Source organism: Mchenga conophoros, linkage group LG2 (genome assembly GCF_057382185.1).
Source record: "Mchenga conophoros isolate Kocher_MC1m ecotype Shallow Benthic linkage group LG2, M_conophoros_male_GT1.1, whole genome shotgun sequence".
Classification (NCBI taxonomy): Eukaryota; Metazoa; Chordata; class Actinopteri; order Cichliformes; family Cichlidae; genus Mchenga; species Mchenga conophoros.
The window spans coordinates 21,616,611-21,636,236 of record NC_140527.1 but is presented as its reverse complement, the minus strand read 5'-3'; the positions used below and the strand labels follow the sequence as shown (position 1 = coordinate 21,636,236).

Genomic DNA, 19,626 nt, shown 5'->3' with positions numbered 1-19,626 from the left:
CCATTGTGACAGACAGACACTTCTATATTAGATTATTAACAAAACAGTTACTTAATTACTTTTTTATGACAAATTATTCTATGCCCTCCCTCTCATTTTTCAAATCTGTCCAGTGGGCCAGATTGGAGTCTTTGCTGAGCCAATTCTGGCCCCCAGACCTTATGTTTGACACCCCTGGTCTACAACCTTGCCATGAGGCTTTTGAGCCCTGAAATATCCTGCTCAGTCTTAGTATGATAGCAGCAGTTTGGGTTACAGGGAAAAATGTGTCCTCCACGAAGAGTTCAGGGGCTAAGGAAAATAATCTCTGGAGCTTTGGGGTCAAGTATGATATCACAGTATTCACAATAAATGTCCACGTAGCTTCAAACATCCATTCTGTGCTTTCAATGACATGTTAAAAGCAGTTTTGTTACAGTTTATTGGGTGTTACACATACCTGAGCAGCAACTTCACGTCATAAAACTTAAAAACTAGGAGCCAGTTTCATCGACAGCTCCTGCATAGATTTTATAGTCCAGTAAAGGTGTCCGTTTGGTCTCAGTCTCCAATGTGAATGGATATGCTGATCACAGAGGAAAAGAAGAAAGGGTAAAGAAGTGTTTTACCCTTTCTTTAACACCTTTAACATTTCTCTGCTGGAAACAAAAAGTAAAAGCTGGAAATTAAAGTGTAAAGTGAGAGAGGGCAAGAGGTCGATGAAAGGAAAAAAATACAAAAGAGAAGAAGATTAAAAAACAGAGGCATGAGAAAACACACGAGGAGATGAGAAAAGGGTTTCCCTGAACTATGCAACCATAAAGCACCTGTTTCAGGCTTCCTCCCGACAGAGATTAAATGCATATACCTCCTGAAAGGGGCAGAGCACAAAACTCTGTTTCTTATCAATTTCACGTGTTTCCTGGAAAAAGGTTTTTTTCTTTATATCACTGCCAAAATACATCAATCTTTCCTTTATGTCTTTGTATATGGTCATGCTGTCTTATAGCCATTCAGTTCTTTTCATCTCCACTGCACTTTTAAACACCTTGAGTGAATGAAGCAAAGAAAACTATACTGTAACCTGTAAAGTTGGTTTTCTATTTAGGTCAATAGAAAACCAACTTTGCTAACACTTTACACTTCGGCACATGGATTATCCTTGTGTGGAGTGTGCAAAGAAACTCTATATAATACGCCACTTGGCTTCTTTTATGAGATGTTACTTTTCCCGAATCACATAAAGAGTTTTTTTGTTTGTTCAAACACGAGGTTTGTGACCACTAACTACTTGATGTTAACTTGTAAGATCACAGCTGTACGGCCCCAGTCACACAGGCCTAGAGACTGTTTCAAGACCACCCAGCAAACACTGGTCACAAGGGAGAAATGTGGGAAAACACTCCTTGTGATTGCTTTGGTTCGTAGCAGATTGCTGCTCCTGCTTAGCAGAGGTGACAAAAGTGCAGACATTCTCTACTCAAGTAGAAGTACAGATACTACTGTGAAAAGCAAAGTAAAAGTTGAAGTACTGACTCAACTTCTTTACGCCAGTAAAAGTTAAAAAGTGCAGGCTCTGAAAAGTACTCAAAGTAACAAAGTAGATCCTTGAAGGACAATTCTACCACATATTTTTATGCCAATCTAACTGAACCTTGTGCTACATTAATGCAATAATAAATAATATTAGTAGATGGGAATACAACTTTTATTTCAATCTAAATTTTATTCTAATAAAAGAATCACGTACAGGCTGTGATCAGCTGACCTGCTGCTCTTTGTGGGTGTACACGTCTGAATTCAACCAGATGTTAGCAGATGTTTTATGAGTCGTCCTGGCTGATTTCCATCCTCTACACTGACAGTCCTTGTTTATGCTGTCTTTATACTTTACACTATACAACCAACTTAACTTCAAGTTCATCTCTGCCCTTTATGTAACCTAACTCTGACCATGAACACCACAGCCACTCTGCACTCTCACACACACTTTAAACCCAGCACAGCACAGCAAACTAACCTATTTATCCTGCAGTAAGCTATAGAGTATTTTCATGAAACCTTTAAAAAAACACAGTTACTCTGACACAGTTTGTTTTGTTTTGTAAATACTAAAACAAAACAAATGACTGTTTCTATTTTGTTATACTTTAGATATTAACTGAACAGAATTCACATTCTTGTGTACAAACATCTTCTTCCCAGTAAGTACAGGATAGAGGTCCAGACAATATTCATAAAGAGCAGATGGTGAGCTAAGAAAGGGGACAATAGAATATTTCCTTATGGAGCAGAAAGGATGGTAAGCCAGCGGTCATTCAACATCAAAATATTTGCTAGCGACTTCTCCTGTGTACTGGTGGAATGTATCGAATCAAGGTATCAGCAACTCTCGACATCAACACTAAGCTTTAGTCAGTATTCAAAGTCAACACATTCCAAGGTAGTTACTATATATCCAAGATGTGCAATTGCAAAAGTACTTTGAGGTGCTTTTCTTATGGCGTGATAGGCTAGAGTTTTAGTTGAACAGATGTGGCGACAACAGTAACAGAGTCGGGTAGGCTCATTGCTTTTCAGTGCAAGTAAGCTACTGAATGTAGTTTACAGTTTCCTACTACAAGCAAGTCTTTAGAGCTTGTCATACTATATCTCCCAGCCTTAATTGTGTTGTTAGGGTAAAAGTACTGTTAGCCAATGATCCGCCACTGAAGACTGATCAAAAGTCAGATCCCTCTCACTTTGATTATTCTTTTAAGAATGCCGGAGTAGGGAAAAATACATCATGTGACGGAAGCTGCGGTGGAACAGTGGGACCATTTTTGCACCTACAAGTCTCCATGACTTGGACATTTGATCTTAATACAACATATGTTAAAACCTCACTGTTTTGTTTTTGTTTTGTTTTGTTGTTGTTTTTTGTTTTTTTTGTTTGTTTTTGTTTGTTTGCTTCTTGCTTTTGGTTGCTGCATCTTTGTATTTGCTGTTATAAAATGCAAAATCTAACAAATACTTGAATTATAAAAAAAAAAAAGAAGAATGTCGGAGTAAAGCCAATACATCTTTATGTCAAAAGCATTATGCTGACAGTCAGCCAAGTCACAGCTGCTTTATTCAAGATAACACATGTCAGGAGAGGACTACAATATGATTCCCACATGTTTTCCATGCACGTCTGTAGGCCTGCGATCATGTGCTGCCCATATATCCTCATTCAGAAATCTCTTTCAACATTATGTACCGAGTGTTGCCATTAGATACTAACCCTGTCTACATAAGGTCATCTAGCAATTATAATGGTTACATTTACTGATTGCGACAGACTGGCGACCTGTCCAGGGTGTACCCCGCCTTTCGCCCTATGACAGCTGGGATAGGCTCCAGCGCCCCCCGCGACCCTGAAAAGGATAAGCGGAAGCGAATGGATGGATGGACATTTACTGATTGATGTTGCGGTTATGATTCTTTATTAACGCCTAATCAGCTCATAAGGGAAGAAATGGTAAATGGACTAGAACGTACGCAGCACTTTTCTGTTCTACCTGAGCGCTCAAAGAACTTTATGCAACTTGCCTCATTCACACAGGCACTGTTTGCTATGCTTTTTCTGTCTAACATTCACACAAGTTCACACCACGATGGATGCTTTGCCTCTTGAGCTACAGCAAAATGATAATTGAATGTGTGTATTGCACAAAAAGGCTCTATGTTGGTTTTGCTACTATGAAGGTTGAGAAGAAAGTTTTTGTTTTGGTTTCCCTCCAAGTACTAGGTGTAAATCTCTTATAGTTTTAGCTTAGCATGTGGATGAAGGGAAGCTTAGCTGACTTTACAGCTAATCTAAATGCTGTTGTTGCGTCTTTTTAGAGTGTAGAAGTCTTATTTCTGAAAGCTGGTCCTCATTAGTCATTAAAACAGAGCCGTTTCTAACAAATACTAAACTGTGTATTCATGTTGACCGTCTGTTTGCCTGAAGTGCTCATTTGTACCAGTATGATTAAAATGCATGTTGCCAAAGGACCCGGTTATAGTAAACAAAGATTTGGTCTCACATAAGTCTGTCTCGCACATAGTAAATCATGTATAAACGTTTGCTCTTTGGACACCTTGGTGGGCTGTGGGCATGCATGTCACATTATTTATGTGAGAGCTAATTCACAGCTTTATTAAGACTTGTGGACAAAAGAATGGCAAATTTAATTCTATACAAGCCAACAAACAGATGAATTACTGTGACACTGGTGGCCAAAGCGGCTCTAAAACGATCATGTTTACTGTCTTTGGACTCTTATTAGACAACGTCCAATTGTTAAACATAGAAATTAAGAGTCAAGAGTCACATTTCAAACCTCTTAATTGGAGAAAATTACAGTCAGTGTTCTACGTAGAAAACGGCATCCTGAAACTTCAACTCAAACAACTGCATCTGGGAGCATTTAACAAGTTCTCATTAGGAAAAACCACCAGAGACTCACCTGAAAATTCCTCTAGAAGATGGAAAACATAAACAGCTTTAGTACAAAATAGACAAAGTCCTTTGTTTTGGCTGCAGGATACAAAGCTTTACAAGAAAACCAGGTGTAGACAAGAAAAAAAGGATCCAGTTGATGTTCTAGTCCTGATGATGTTTGCTGATTTGTAAAGCCACCAATGTCCCGAGGTCTGAGAAGGAGGCAGTAAAAGAGGGGATGGAGCGCTCTGTCTGTGTGTGTGTGTGGATTAGTTTGACCCTCTGCTGGTCTCTGAGGCATCTGGATTTCAGTTTAACTGCTTTTCCATTTTCCCGTGCCTTTCTGTAACTGTGCAGTCAGGAATGCTGCTTCTCCATCCCCTTCTACACCTACGCTCCCTCCTTCACCTCCTTTATTCATCTCCTATTCCACTCTGTCTTTAACCATTCCTCGCTATTCCCTCTTTGAGGCTCGACTTCCACTTCATGCAGACTGTCCTGGTAGAAACAGATCACTTTCTTTTCCTTTTTGCTGTTTTCTGTCACTCCTCCATCTGTCTTAGTTTTTACTCGTCTCTCTATCGCAACATTCTTTCTCTGTTGTCTCTGCCTGTTTTTCTCGTTACACCCTTTCACCTTTCCAACGCTCCCTCTCTAGCTTCCTCCCCCCTCCTGAGGTATATTACAGTGTGTGAATGCATATTAGCCAATTATCATAACCTGTCCACAGATATCGAGCCTGCGGCTACACACGCCGACTCTCTCTTTGCAGAACTTGGCAGGTATTCAGTGTTATTCATTTGATCTGCCTACATAAGATTTACAACGAATTAAACAAGATGGGGACATTTGAGCTGTTCAATTGTGCCTTAAGCCCTGATGCTGTATGAAATACCTGCTGTTCTAACACTGTGGCACCGTACCTGCGCTCTGTGGACACAGCCGTTTTTACAGGCCTGAAGACAGAATTTTCTTTTTACCTCATAGAAACATGAAGTCTGGACTGCGGTACACCTTGGCTAAACATGAATATTAGATGTGTTATGTAAACTGTAATAGATTTGATCTTATTGTTACTATTTGGAAAGATCTAAGCAACTAACTAAACACGTCAATATGAATAGGCCTTTTGTTGCAGAGCTCTTTTGTTCTCCAGCCCCTCCTATCATTTCACTTTTATGTAGTTTACTTCACCTAGCTTAGGCCAATAATGTGAGGTTTAAAAGTGCAAGCTAAAGCTTGTAAAACACTCAGAGAAATATTTTGCTTTCTGTTCTCTCCACCCCACCTCCCTGCATTCCTCCATTGGAGAATATTATTCTTATTATACTCAAAATTTCTCCTGTCCATGAACTTAGAATCCAAAACTGAAGCCACACAGTACAAATAATTACATTTACGAGGGGGCTGGGTCTTGACTTTATATTTTGTGCAGTTTTTTCATCAGTTTTTTCTTCTTGGAAAAACTGAAAAACATTTCAAGAAGCAAACAAACAGGAACGCTGCTGGAACGATGAGCTTCTGAGGACATTAGTTTTATAATAGCAAAGACTTCTTCATCTCCGATGTACAACTTGTTTGTTTCATAGTATTAAGTTATTGTATGGGTACAGCCCGTTTGGGTACAAAGTTTTTTGGCAAGTTTGCAGCTTCGGGCTGGTAATTGACACCTAAGCCAAATCTAGTTACTAAGCTAGGCCTCCTTGGTTTTCTCTTAGTTTTAGTGCATTCTTATTATGTTTATGGCATTCTGTGCAATTAACTGTACTAACATGTTTCAGTGAGTAAAATTCTATAATTTATTTGCTTCTTTTATTGCATGCATTGCAGCGTGAATTAGCGGGTATTGAGTGCTAATGCTAGCAAGTTTGGTTAGCCAATGCACTCTGTTGTCTCATCTAATCAAGCTTATTTCTATTGCTAGAAATCCAAGATGGTGACAGCCAGTACATAATTTGGGCAATAAAGTTATTCTCAGAAATTTAATGTTGTCCTTGAAGCGTGTGTTGTTGCCAGGTAATGTTAACATTTAGCTGTGCACACGCAGACATACAACTGTAGGTCTACATATGTGTAGCTCTGCTCAGAGAGAAAAGTACAGGGACTTCCAGTATCAAGAGAACACAGTGAAAAAATGCTACATAAAATGGCCTTGAATGATTCAACCTACCTTAATTAGTTAACACGAGTGGATGGATATCAGCTACAGTAAACGGGTAAAAATGTAAAATGTTAAGCTGTAATGTTTCCCCATTTCTTCTATAATTTTTTTAACCTTAGGTATTGTAACATATGTTAAAAAAAAACTAACAGGAAAATACTATATGTTAGCACATATTTATTCTCAGTCCCAGTTTCCATATTATATTATTTTAGCCATATTTGACAAACTATAGAGCATACCAAAATATGAAGTGAACTTTTTGTCTCTATTTGCAGTATTTTTAAATTATTACTATTAAATTAGTTGTTTGGGTTTTTTTCTATGCATCCCAGTGTAAGTACATTCATTTCTACTTTGCCAATCCTCGAGTATCTCTAATCAAGAAATAGCTATAATTTTGCATCACTCTTTAATTTCTTCATTTTTCTATCAACTGCACATGTGCGCACACATGCAAACACATATTTCACTCGTTAGCTTATCATACTAATGATAGTCTCTGGTGCCAGTTCCATTCCGCCAAGTCTCCCCATTATTGTTCTGTCACTTTCTTTAATCAATACATAAAAAAACGTTTTTGACGTTCTATTTTTTCCCTCTTTCTTAATAATTTTTAGATGTGTGTGAGATTTTATTTTTTCCAGCTCATCTTCAGCCATTTAAAATCTTTTTTTTTCTTATTTACCAGTTGCGGGAATGTCCTAGGAGACACTTGTCTGACCATGTCTGAATGTGATGCGTCTCACACCCACACATAAAACGCTATGGAAAAAGACCTTCAGCAAAATGCTGTTTTCCCATCACTGGGAGCATTCTCTGCCTCGGTGTAGGATTTCACTTGTTTTCTTTGTCTATTGAGACTCTCGGCCAAAGACTTCAGATTAAAGCTTTGTTATTCTGTCTTAACTTTTGTATGATGTTCTGGTGATCTTCCTCTCTGTTCCTGGAGCAGTAATCCCGTAAGCTCTCAAGTTCTCTTTCTTTGTGCTTCACCTAAACACCTCTTATATGTCTATAAGCCATTTTCCCTTTCTCTTTGTCTCTTTGCCCTATAATACACTCCTGTAGACTAAGAAAGTGATTACACACATTTGAAAAGAAGTCTCTAGTGTATTTGTAATAGGTTTAGTGGAGGGGAGGCTCTGTTCTACATATTATCAGGTAGATTATTCACTTGTTGACTGTGGTTTAGCTGATGCTGTGATTCAGCTGCTGGGCTCCATACCAGTTTTTAAAAAAATTTTTTTTATTATCATTATTTAAATTTTACAGCTCCAGAGAAGGTGGAATTGTCCAATGACAGTGTCAGTAGGTGCTCTCAGATGCAATCTGGCTCTATAAGCATATATGGTGGGGCAAAGTGATATCAGTGTCATGGTCCGCGGCCCGGCGTCCGAGGTGCTGATGGGATGCCCACTCCCGTGGGCGTGGCTGCTAACTCCACACCTGCATCCCATCCCGGGCGATCACCAGGTGGACTATTTAATCCTGCCCAGCCTGCTGCTCCACGCCAGTCCGTAGTCGTCCTTCAGCGGTAACGTACACCTGCGGGAAAGCCCTTATGTAAACCTATCCGTGTGAACTAACACTAACTCTGCCTTGTATACTCAGATCACAGCTCGGCGTGTTTGAGCCACCAGCCTGTCCACCTGCCTGTCCGGAATTTGGATCACAATCAGCCCCAGCCGCCTCGACCTTTCTGAAGCTTCTCCCCACGGACCCTCACCCCTCCCTCCGGTTCCCTCGGCCCCGCTATCATCGTAAGACGCGTACTCTACTTCCCCTCGTATGCTGCCGTTTTCCCGCACCCCAATAATCCTTTTTTCCTTTTTCTGTTTCAGCCTCCCACAGTCCCGCTCTCGGCGTTCCTGCGCGATTCACCTCCCGGTCCCTCGGTTTTTCTGGTTCCGTGCGTTTTTTTTCCCTTCTACCCTCCCGGGACACCCTCAGTTATAATAAAGTTTATTTTTTGTTCTCTCGTACCGCTGTGTGTGTGTGTTCTGCTCCTGGGTCCAGCTTGTGCGTGGAACTTCGGTTCATGACAATCAGGTGTACAATAAAGTAGGTGAATGAGAATATTCAATTTTTAAACAAAAATATAAAACATAAACATAGTTTAGTAAGGCTGTAAAGTTGGAGCACACTCTGCGGTCCCCCTTCTTAAAGATTGGCAGATCGGGATGGTGGTTCCCATCCAGAGGTAACGCCCCTGATCTCCACGTAACATTGTAGAGGTGTGTCAACCAAGACAGCCCTACAATATCCAGAGCCTTCAGGAAGTCAGAGCGACCCAGGAGCCCTACCACCAGCGAGTTGTTCAGTGACCTCATTGCTGGAGATAGATGAGTCGTCCCCAGACTCTGCTTCCTCTATGGAAGACGACCCAGTGGGATTAAGGAGATCCCAATGGCGGTGGCCTGATGAAGTTCTCAGTCGAAGTCAGCAGGTAGAGCCATCATCTGGTTTGGGGGTTACCACCACCACAGGCCCCAACCACCTTGTGGTCACAGCTCAGCAGCTTCAGCACTGGAGATGCTGAACATGGTCCATTCAGACTCGATGTCCCCAGTCTCCTTTGGAATGCTGTTGAGGCTCTGCTGGTGGTGGTAGTGATGAAGCGCCTTGAGGCGACTTTTGTTGTGATTTGGCGCTATATAAATAAAATTGAATTGAATTAAATTGAATCGGTGGGAGTTGGAGATCTTGCGCACAGGGCCTCTGCCAGGCCTTCCCAGGGCACCCTCACTATACGTTTAGGTGCCCCACGTCTGTCCAGCATCCTCCTCTGCACCTGATTCAACTCATCAGCTAGTGATGATCAGATGACATATCAGCAGCACTCTTCACCTGAGTATCTAGAATATAAGACTGAAGATCTGATAATAAGATTACGAAATCAATCATCGACCTGCGGCCTGGAGTGTCCTGGTGCCACGTGCACTCATGGACACCCTTATTTTCGAACATGGTGTTTGTCATGGACAAACTGTGGTCAGAAGTCCAGTAACAGAACACCGCTCGGGTTCCTCCCAATCACACCCCTCCACGTCTCACTGCCATTGCCCACATGAGCGTTGAAGTCTCTCAGCGGATGACACAGTACTCTGAACTGTTGTTCAGTGCACAAGCGCAGAGGACAATCAGGACCTGTACCTGAAGGTGCAGGGAACAAACCCTCTGATCCACTGGGAAAAACCCCAATATAAAGGCAGCAAGCCGAGGGGATACTAAGATACCCACGCAAGGCCATCACCTCGACCAAGGGCAACTTCAGGCTGAGACGGAGTCCAGTCCCTCCCAGGAGACTGGTTTCTGAGTCCAAGCCGTGCGTTGAGGTGAGCACGACTGTATCGAGCCGGTATCTCTCAGCCTCACGCATTAACTCAGGCTCCTTCCCCACCAGAGACGTGACATTCCATGTCCCAGTTGCTATTCTCAGTAGCCGAGGATCAGTTAACTCGCTCTTTGTCTACTTCCTCACCCAGGTCCAATTTGCCATGGGAGACCCTAGCAGGAGACAAAAAGCCCCCAACAATAACCCCTGGGATTCCTGGGACACATTATTCTAACTATGTTTACCTTGTTCACACTGATATATTAGCAACTTAGTATGTTAGAATTTAAGCTTAACTGTGGGCTATCAGAAAAAACCTAAAGTGAACTGAGACCATGTAAAATATGTTACCTCATTACCATGGTCAGTTTAAAAAGTAAGTTATTTTACGTGTTTTTAGGGTTAAGGTAAAATTATCCAGCATAATTATTTTTACCCTAAACAAGTAGTGATACCTGATACTATAAACGCCGTAAATGAAAACAGTTTAAGCTGTCTCCTGCTTGTGACACCTCCACACCACTGACCATTTAACAGACGCTATTACAGTGAAAGCGCTGCGATATGTTACTTAAGAGTCAAACAGGTCTCAGACAGGTCAGTAACAATAAGTCTTGATGAATTTAATCTAAAAGCAGACGAAGTTGCTTGTTCAAGGTTCAAGGTTCTTTATTTGTCACATGCATAGTTATACAAGTATAACACACAGTGAAATGTAGCCTGACACGCTCCTCGACATGTGCAAAAATTGGGGGGGGGGTGTAGAGGAAGAACATTATGCGTGAATGTGCAGTAGTAGCAGCAAGCAGGTGAATTCTGTACATTAATATGAATAGACATCTGACTATTTTACAGGATAGACAATATAAACATATTTAAAATTAAAGGAATTGAAATGTACATTGTGCCTTGGTTTAGAGTGTTTGGAAGAGAGTCCTGTCTCAGTCAATTATAGATGATGTGAGAGGGCGGGTGTGTGTGTTTAGGGCACGGATGGCTTGGGGATAGAAGCTCCTCTTGAGTCTCTCTGTCCTTGCCCGGAAGATGCGGAACCTTCTACCAGATTGCAGAAGTTGGAACAGTTTGTTGCCTGGATGGGACGGGTCCTTCAGTATCTGCGCTGCTCTAGTCCGGCATCTCCTGGTGTAGGTGTCCTGAAGCGGGGGGAGAGCAATCCTGCAGCAGCGTTCTGCTGTACGGATCACTCTCTGGAGAGCTTTTTGGTCCTTCACACAGCTGTTCCCAAACCACGATGTCTGGCATGTCTGGCATTTTCTAACATGCATTGCTTTTTTTTTTTTGCACTAGTCAGAGCTAAAGGGTTGTGATCAGCCTCAGCTCCACAAAGGTCAACCGTACAAAGGTGACAGTGACACAAAGAAGAACAGTAACAATTCTCTCAGACTTTGTTTGAAAGCTGCAAATACCTCGTCGTGCCTGTCAGGTGTCGATCTGTTTGTGAACATGTTTGTGTCTCATGGGTCTGGTTTCCTTCCTTCATTTCTCTTTATCATTCTGTATTTTTGGTACCAGTCCTGTCCACTCTCTTCTTTCAACTCTGCGCATTATTATCCAGCCCAGCTGTGTTGATGTATCTGCAGGAAGTGAAGCACCTGTATGTCTCCCATCTTTTCTCTCTTGTCACGCACTTTCTCTCTTCTCTTCATCGCCAGCTTTTTCACGGAGCCAAGATTCCATCAGCCAACGGGCTATAAAGCATTTACAGTGTGTTGCAAATGTCTTTTATTTTTAGCAGGTCAAGTTTCTGCTTTTTGAGAAAAATAATGATAATAATCATTTTTAGGAGGAATTTTGTAAGTTAAAATATTCTGCATTGTCAAATATTTGTATACCTTGTGATGGCTAACTCATTATTGATGACAAGTATCTTGCCCTAACCCTGAGCCATCAGCATATGTGATTGCTGCCCTTTAAAAATCCCAACCCTCTCCAAAGCTCATGATTCCAGGGCAGCAAGTGTATTTACACCTTAGAAAAATTAGAAAAAGTGTGGAGGTAAACACAGACGACACGAGAGCTCTCGATTAACACTCCTCGTTTATTCCTCATCACCACACAACTGAATACTTTTCCCTCCAAAACACAGCAACACTTCCTGAGAACTGGGTGTGAGTGGAGCCCTCCAGTGGTCCACCACAAAAGGACAAAAAAAAAAGAAAAAAACTGCTCAGTGACAAGTCACCAACTTGAAGATGGATATGGTCTGCTGCACATCTAACCACATCCAGAAGTTGAAAACGTGTTGTAGGGTCTAATATATATAAAGCACCTTGAGGTGACTGTTGTTGTGATTTGGGGCTGTATAAATAAAACTGAATTGAATTGAAACACTGGAAGTCGACAGAAAGCATGAAATTGATCTTCAAACAAAATTACATGAACACGCTATCACGTAGCTTCCATTACATGAGGACAAAATGAAGTAAACATTACAAAACGCATTCACATCATTTCCTAATTGTTATTAGGAAACATGCTCCTGCCTCTGTTAGGTTTTATGAGCTGTGTTGAATTTACATAATTTCCAGGTGCATCAAAGGAATTATTATGAGTATTAAAGTTGTATCAATTACATAAAAGTAAAGGTCATGAGAAGAATTCATTTTCATAAAAATCTCCTGAGGGAAGTGGAGCTTCTCAACATTTGTGAACACTTGCGAACTGTAATTCAGCCGTGCCTGCTTCAACAGGTTTCTGTTTGTTTCATGAAGCTTGATGTTACTCAGTCTTGTGGTATTCCTAAAATTATTAGCAATTTAATGATCAGGAGAATTTTTTGGTGTGCCTCATAGAATATTTTCACAAGTCACATAAAGTGGGTTTTACTGCTCAGAGGTCACGTTTTCAGTGTTCTGGGAACTGCTGTTTACTTTTCACTTCCCTTTTTGGTTTACCAGACAAACCTGCAGCCTCCACAGCTACAACACAATTTTTTTTTCTTTCTAATGTTTGTGATCTCTGCTGATTTTAATTAAAATATTTTATTGTTGCACAGCCAAACTTTAATTTAAGAGCATATTAACAAAGTTCTAAATCCCTTTTGTCAAAGCCACACAGCTGTAAAACACCATGTGCACATCTGTAATTGATTTTTTGGCTTTTGTTTGCACGGTGACTGTTGTCAGCATTTCACAGCTCATTTATCAGTCAGTAAAAATACACATATATGTGTGTTGTACTGTTACAGTGATTCAAGTTTTTATTGCTTGTATGCAGTGAGTGATTTACTGTCACTGGGATAGCCAGGTATTCATCATGTTGTGTCATAAGGAAATGGTTTATGTTTCTTGGAAAGGAAAATCTGATTGTTACAATTGAATCTTATTTATGTCGCATACTTGGCAATATTATTTCTGTAGTACAAGGAATATCCATGAGAGGCGGACTAGTATCCCCTCAGTTTGCTGCTTTTACATTGGGGTTTTTCCTGCTGGACAAGAGGGTTTGTTCCCTCTGGGTCAGGGAATAGATCCCGACTGTCATCTGTGCTTATGCGCCGCACGACGGTTCAGGGGCGGTACCTCTGGATTGGTAGACTGGGATGGTGCTTCCCATCTTTAAGAAGGGAGACCTGAGGGTGTGTTAAAACTACAGGGGATCATACTCCTCAGTCAATGTCCCTACTCTCACATATGGTCACGAGCTGTGGGCAGTGATCGAAAGAACGAGACTGTGGATACAAGCGGCATAAATGGGCTTCTTTCAAAGCATGGCTGGCCTGTCTCTTAGAGATAGGGTGAGCGGTTCAGCCATCCAGGAGGGGTTCAGAGTAGAGCCGCTGCTCCTCCACATTGAAAAGAGCCAGTTGAGGTGGTTCGGGCATCTGACAAGCATGCCTCCTGGGTGGCTCCTGGGTGAGGTGTTCTGGGCATGCCCCACTGGGAGGTTAGCCGGATAACTCGAAGCCAGTCAGTTAAATTAAACAACAGACCTTTATTCATTGTCAGCAACATAAGACCGCACAAGCCAGGTCTCCACAGCTCTACTCTGTCCGTACATACATGTGCGGGGATCGGTAGTCGCCGGCGCCAGGCCGTTACAATGGTGAGCTCTATCCTGAGAACAGAACACGAGCAGCATGTAATGGCTGCCACGCTATACTCACACACCCACTAGGAGACTCCCCCAACTACTACAATAGTAGGGCAACCCCCCTAGTGGTGCTATAACACAATAAGGGTTGTTACAATATGCATCCGTAGATGAATCAGACTCAGGGGTGGAGGCAATACTTGCTCAGCGCTCTGGCCCACAAGGTAAGCTGCAGCCTTGGCCCTTCTTTTCACACTGACAAACACCACCCAAGAAAAACTATGATGTGGGAGACTGCGAGTTACTCGCAGTGAAACTGGCTCTAGAGGAGAGACAACATTAGTTGGAGGGGGCCGAACAGCCTTTTGTCATCTGGAGAGATCATAAAACTTTTAAGTTAGGATTCCTCAGAGACTCAATGATTGAGTGATGAGACTCAAGTTTCCTGCTGTCCAGGCTCCAGGAAGATCAAACCCGACCTTGTCAGCATTTTGCTTTGCTTTGTATTTTAAACATATCCTGTGTATATGTAGAAATAGTTATATCAGAGACATTAGAGTCACATTACTCAGTCTGCTTAATCCTTTGGTGAAGATATTAAATGAATGTCTCATAATTAATTCCAGTTTAATGTTCCTCATGGGCAACATTTTAATAAGCCCTTGATGACTAAGACTGTCTGAGGACTGTTTACTGCCAAAACTTGTTGACTCTTCTTAAGGCATTATTTGCCTTTCTCCGTGTAGCTTTGGTGATGGGCCTGTTCAAAGATGCTAACATATTTGCAGGAATACACACCCATCATTTCAAGCTTCAAAGCCAAACTTTGGTGAGACTGAAGTGTAATTGACACTGGGGGAGTTGGAGTTCTTCTTTCTCTTGTCCTGAGAAACAGAATGAGGATGCTCTGCGCAGTCCAGTGACTCAGCCTCCATGACAAAGTCAATCATCACCCTCTGAAAGCAGCACCGCTGACAAGTTTAAGCCAAAGCGTTGCACACTAAGCTGTCCTGGAGGCATTTGGTAACTGTCCTGGTGCAACTGATGAATGTTGTATGAGAATTAAAGAACAATAACACCTGATGCACAAGTTCAGGATGATGGCTACACCTGCAGGCATACACCCTTTCTAAGCCTCTCTCACTATGCATTCGCAGTTATATATAAAAGATATAAGACGATTTTGGGCACAAGACAAGATACACTAGACATGCAAACTGGAAGATCCACAGCCCACCAAACCACCAAATAGGCTATTATTATGTGCAAACTAAAAGGTTTTAAATATCAGGCTCTCAGATCGAACCCCCACGCAAGCGAAAGAGAGGCCGCCCAAGAAACACCCGGTGATGAGAACTTGAGGCAGAAGCAAAAATGATGGGCTACACCTGGTCCCATCTAGAAAGAATGGCCTAGGACAGAAATCTCTGGAGATCTATCTTTGGCGGCCCGGAGGGGAGATGGGCAGTAGTAGTAGTAATGAGATGACAATATGACATGGAAAATGCAGACATGAAACACAGAACAGACTGGGAAGATGGAATAATACACAAGGAGAGGAACAGGAAAACAGATAAGGGGAACGAGGCACAGTCATAATTAAAAATCTTACATAGAGGACAAGAGACTCACACAGGAGAAAGAATATGACACATAAACAAGGAAGCATGGATGAAACTTTAACTAAACAAAACCTAACAAAGACACGCTAATAATAACACTAGAACTTACCATTACTCTAATACATCATAAAAAAATCAGACTTACAAAATGAACTCAAAATGCTGGCTCATAGACCCGGCGCCCTGACCCAACCATTTAGCAAGTAAATCCATTCAAACTACAGTCAACTGCAGCAATGCACGAGTGACCAAAACAATTGCAAAGAGGCTTTTAGTGCAGCATCATTCGACTCTTTGCAATCAGTTTCAAAGTCCTCACCGGTCAGGGTATTCATTTTTCATTAGTGATCACTGGTTGCAGGTAGTTGCCAGCCCGCCTCGGCCCGCATGACTGGGGCCTAAATAAGATACTTAAGCAACAGCATCATTCTTCAAATTTAACCTCAAAGTTTCTTTCTGGATTATGAAGAATCAAAAGCAAATGTGTGTGCATGTAGTGCATTAAATTTGTCCAGGCAATATGCACAACATTAGCGCATGTAACAGGAAGGTGCTGACAGCTGAGAATTACACAGCGCTTCTTCCATTCCAGCTTTTCAGTTCTGCTGGCAACCTTGAAACATGCTGGAGTTTGAAACACCTCCCCTGACATCCTTTGCGCACTAGAGGAAAACCAAAGGAAGAAAAAAACATTATGTACAAGCTGAAAGAAAAATCGTGGAAGAGAGATTTTCCTCCTGATTCGAAAAAAACATCTGGGATTTATTCATATTGACCTTAATATAATCCTGTCATTGTTGGATAAAATACAAGCAAACTTTTTATTGTTAGCTCACTTGCCATTTTTTTTCTGGCCTCAACTTTGACATAGATACTTTGATAGTAGGTAACTGCAAATATCAGTGTCAGTTTTTGTGGATTTCTGTCTCTTTGCAGTTAAACTCTGATGCACTTTAAAATGATACTTACTACTTATATATGTCACAGACAACACCTCTGTGTGTTGTCTATATTGCCATGGCGATAACACACAGGCATGAGTTGGAGAGGTCGCTTGTCCTCTGTGTGTGTGTGTGTGTGTGTGTGTGTGTGTGTGTGTGTCTTAACAAGCGGGCAGAGACAGATGCTTGACAGAACAGATTTGGACCCTGGGGCCAAAACAAGCCAGCTAAGGAGGAAGCCCACACACACACACACACACACACACACACACACACACACACACACACACACACACACACACTTCATAGCTATACAAATAAAAATCTTGACAAGCCTCGAACTCTGACAAGTGTGATGCAGTTATTAAAGTTTAAAAGGTCCAATGTTGACTGTTTTACAGGCTGCAGGATCAACAGTGTGTTATAACTGTGTTATAACTGAGTGTTATTTATATATTCAGCACTGGATATATCCAGAGAAGGCTGCTGTCACCAGTTTTAATTCAATTCCCGTGTGCCTCTTCCACCACACACTCAGGCCTTCCTTCAGTGATTTTGGTCTGTCTGCGATTGTGAGTCACATTTGTGTATTTATTTCTTAAGGCAAACCTCCCGTCCACTTCCTGTACTGTAGTAGTCACCACCACATCACATGTGACACAGCTACTGGAGGGACTGGGCTCTCCCACCTAAGGCCACAGATGAAAATATCTGTTGACCCTTTGCAGTTTGCATACAGACCTAATGTGGAAGTGGATGATCAAATCTGCAGAGAGCTTACTCCTTTCTAGAGCGTGACAACTGTACAGTGAGGATCTGTCAGTATCCACCGTGTGTATCATGGATTACTGACTACCAAACAGACAGGCTGCAGTGCGAGCAGTACTTGTTTTGATTTGCAGATGTGCAGTACAGGAGCTTCACAGGTGACTCTGCTGTTTCCATTCCAGTTCAATTGTACACCTTAAACTTTCAGTACAACTTTGGGTCATTCCACCTACAGAGAGACAATTCTGCAGTGGCTGGATGTGTCAGCAAGAGAAGGATAAAGAGCACTAACAGATGATTTATGGGACACCATCTGGACCCCCTGCAGTTTGATTATTGGGCAAACAAGTCGGTGGATGATGCAGTGAACATGGGACATCCTGCAACATCTCAACTGTCCGGGAACTTATGCCAGGATCCTATTTGTGGACTTTAGTTTGCCTTTAAATAGTATTGTGCAGATGACACCACCGTCATTGGCCTTATTTAGGATGGTGATGAGTCTGCGTACCAGCATGAAGTTGAGCAGCTGGTGCTCTGGTACAGTCAGCGCAATCTGGAGCTGAACATGCTTGAGACTGTAGAGATGACAGTGGACTTCAGGAGACAGCCCTCAACCATATCAGACAGCCCTGTGTCTACTGTGGAGATCTTCAAACTCCTGGGTACCACCACCTCCCAGGACCTGAAGTAGGAGACCAACAGCTCCTCCATCCGCAAAAAGACCCAGCAGAGGATGTACTTCCTAAGACAACCGGGGAAGTACAGGTTTCCACAGGAGCTGCTGATCCAGTTCTACACTGTAGTCATTGAGTCTGTCCTGTGGTCCTCCATCACAGCCACTAAACAGGACAAGTGCAGACAGCAGCGGACTGTACGGGCAGCAGAAAAGATCATCGCCACCCCCATGCCCTCCATCCAGGACCTGCACCTCTCAAGAACCAGGAAACGGGCAGGGAAAATCATCATAGACCCCTCACACCCTGGACACAGACTTTTTGACCTGCTGCCTTCTGGTAGACGGTAGAGCCTGCAGAACAGTTTCTTTCCCCTCACCATCTCCCTTCTAAACAGTTGAACTGTCACATTGCTTCACACTGCCAGACTGCAGCTGCACTTTATGTACATTCTGTGGTATTAATTTTTGTAATCCTGTATTTTTTATATAAGGATTTAGACTGTTTATACTGTGGTTTATTTATAGTGTTCATTGTGTCGCTCATAAATTGTGTGTTTTACATTGCTGTGCTTGAGAGACACCAAGCACAGTAGGTCTGTGAGGAATTGTCTGAAAGATGGGGATCGACTTGAGAAGGACGAGGAAGGTTGTGTGACCAGCATCTATCCTGGGACAGGATATTGATGTGGAGGAGGAGTACGAGTACCTGGGTGTCTGCATCGGCTGAACTGGGAGACCAAGACAGAGGCTACAGAAAAGAGATGAGCAGACTCCTGTTGCAGAACGATGCAGATTTTCTATTAGTCATTAGTCCATCGTGGGAAGTGCTGTCTGATGGGAGAACCTGTGACAGCAACAGACGGAACAAACTGATTAAAGTTGGCTCTGTGATTGGCTGCAAACTGAACAAAAGGTTGTCCAACATGAATAGTGGTAATGACTGTGCACCTGTCATTAATATTTTATTATTAGTAGTATTAGTATTACTATGCATCTTGGTATTGGCTTCAGTCCTTTATACACATTAAATTATTATTGCAAATAAAAAGTTACATTTATACATTAATACATTTAAATCTATACATTGTGATCTGCTGGGGGAGGGGGGCAGCAGCATCTCTGCCGGGGACAGGAAGACTCTGAACAGGCTGATCCGAAGGGCCAGCTCTGTTCTAGGATGCCCTCTGGACCCAGTGGAGGTGGTGAGTGACAGGAGAATGGTGGCTAAGCTGTCATCCCTGTCGGACAACATCTCCCAGCCCATGCAGGAGACTCTGACAGCACTGAGCAGCTCCTTCAGTGGCTGCAGCACCCACGATGTGGGACGGAGAGATTTCGCAGGTCTTTTCTCCCCACTGCTGTCAGACTCCACAACAAAGACTTCAACTGATCAAACACACACATCCACACATGTGCAATAACACTAAGTGCAATACTTTTCTGGCATCATTGTATTATACTCAATTGTATATAGCATTTGTATTCTATTTGATCCTATTGTACATAGTATTATATTTTATTCTATTCTATACAGTTGTGTTCAGTATCTTATTCTTATCTTATTCCAGTGTTTTTCTAATTTTTCTATGTAAATTTGCACTGTCCACTTTCTGCTGTAACAAAACTAATTTCCCAC

The 19,626-nt window shown here is 42.1% G+C and overlaps 1 protein-coding gene across 1 annotated transcript in view; it reads right to left on the bottom strand.

The window, feature by feature from the left end:
* Window positions 1-4,869, bottom strand: part of LOC146581890 (matrix-remodeling-associated protein 5) — a 29,750-nt gene extending 24,881 nt beyond the window's left edge. Inside the window, exon 1 of the mRNA XM_085287876.1 lies at window positions 4,455-4,869. The gene's annotated coding sequence lies outside the window, so the exon portion shown is untranslated. The remainder of the gene's footprint in view (window positions 1-4,454) is intronic.
* Window positions 4,870-19,626: the final 14,757 nt, after the last annotated feature.